This window comes from Phaethon lepturus, unplaced genomic scaffold (assembly GCF_000687285.1).
Source record: "Phaethon lepturus isolate BGI_N335 unplaced genomic scaffold, ASM68728v1 scaffold5858, whole genome shotgun sequence".
Lineage (NCBI taxonomy): Eukaryota > Metazoa > Chordata > Aves > Phaethontiformes > Phaethontidae > Phaethon > Phaethon lepturus.
The window spans coordinates 67,084-69,420 of record NW_010556824.1 but is presented as its reverse complement, the minus strand read 5'-3'; positions in this window follow the sequence as shown (position 1 = coordinate 69,420).

Sequence of the window (2,337 nt, the reverse complement as noted above, 5' to 3'; positions counted from 1 at the left end):
AAGTAGAACATAACACATCACACGCAATAACAATTATCTGGCATCCTACAGCCGGGATGTTCTTCAAGCTTTGGGGTTAGACAGCCTCTTGCTACTACATATCCTTCCCCCTTCCGTCATCTCTGCTTTTCAAAACAGCAGACCTGAGATTAAGCTTTAATGTCTGAAGGCTCTGAAGAAAACAACATCAGGCAGTCCCTATAGTTGATGCATATTTAACAAAAAGTAAATCGGTTGCTTTGTATAGGGGATAAAGTAAAAGCTCACTCGAAGTAACCGGCCTCATCATGACATTCTGTTTCCAACAGAAATTAATTTTGTGAGCTGCAGGAGTTGGAAATAAACATGTGAGTGCTGAAAAGACCTATTGTCATGATCTCAGCATGCACAGAAAGATTGAAAGGTACTTTGAGAATAAGGGTTGCAGTCTCAGGACTACTCTGTGTACGGACAATAATTTTCCCCTCCGGGCTTTTGAAAAAAGTGTAGAATAAACAGGACCACATGTCTTTGCAGCTGTAATGTCTGTCACTGAGACATTAGGGCAAATTTATAATCTTAGATGGTGATATGAATCTAACAATAATTGACAGACATGGCAATAATGACAGTTTTATCAATTTTCACTACCACGGGGGCTCATCAGGCTTTTAGTACTAAAACACGTTAAAAGAATGTGAGCTTTCTCAAGCATTGAGCAAAAAAAAAAAAAATTGCCACATTTTATGATCTATAACTTTTTTCACATAAGCCCAAAGGCAGCCTGAAGAAGTTGATATAAAAGGAATCTGTTGAAGTTTCTAAACACACAGAAACTCATAAAGTGCCTCCTCCGAGGATAGCTGGAGCCTGGAAAAATGTTAAAAAAAGATCAAATACGCTTATCCTGCTTCTGTTTAGAAACCTCCTTGAGAGCACTGCTAAAAATGGGCTCACTGAGCCCAGCAGACAGCTCAACTTCTTGTTCCACACCAGACACCAATTAGGTAATTGCAACTCCATGTAGGTGATAGAGCTGCCTGTCAATAGCCCACTAAATGACATCTTACAAAAATACAGCTTTTCATTAAATACACAGAAGGCACTTACTGTTTTCACTGCACAGATTATGTCATCCGAAGTAAACAGCATGAACACAACATTGCTGCGTGCCAAAACCCCCTCAGATTTTAAAAACCTCCTCCTCTCCCTCCATTAGAGATGTTTCTCTATACTTCGTTGCAGTATAACTTCCTAAAGACTTTATTCCATCTTAATACTTGCCAGCTTTTTTGATTCCCTCTAAAATGTTTTGTAAAAAATTTCCCAGAAGAGAACTCCCAACAAAAGCAATGTCAAAACATTTTACAGACATACTCTATGCAAAAATAATTGGCTTGCTAAGGAATTCATAAGCTTATAACACATAACTACAAGTACCTTTCAGCTGTGATCAAAACCTCTTTACTCATTTAGAAGTTAAGAAGTTTCTAATTTCGTAGACAGAAGTTTCTTAAAAAAATATTAAAAAAATCAAGCTCTCATAGGAAAAGTAGATGAATCTGTGTTTCCACATCTCTGTTTCTCTTGCTTTGGGGAGCACCGCCTTTTTATTGTAGCTCAATGAGAGATGCAGGGAATATACCCGTACACATACTGACAGGCTAAGATAGAGAAACAGAGGGAGCCGCCTTGTCTGTGTCCTGGATTTCTACATTTGATCACACTCTTGAAGGCGAGAGTTTATGTTAAATACTTTTCAGTACTTCTTGATAAAAATCACTTCTAAAGTCTGACATGAAATAAAAACTACGCAACTGACCTAGCTATCTGAAAACCGGGGCACAAAATAGGGGAGGGTGAAGAGTCTCACACAAAAGCTGTCATGTTTTTGCCATGTGCCAATGATGTCACACGCATATTTTCAGAAAATCTATGTACAAAGCAAGTAGTTGGAGATAGCAGAAATTTTTATTCTCTCACCTCTCATACTCCTGACACCACATCAGTCCTTTAGCACTACAGCTTCGCACATCATCACCATTCTAGGGAAACTGCTCTGCGCTATTTCACACTGCTTCTTCCTCAAGAACAAGTCACTTATCTGCTATATTACACTCAATCATCATAATTATTGTTGAAGCAAAGACTTTCATGAGCAAAAACTATTCCACTTCGTTTGTACAGATACAACAGCGGGATCATTTGACACCATCCCACACCACATCCTTGTCTCTGAATTGGAAAGACATGGATTTGACAGATGGGCTTGGTGGATAAAGAAGTGGCTGGAGGATTGCACTCAAAGAGTTGCGGTCAATGGTTCAATATCCAAATGGAGACCAGCGACAAGCGGCA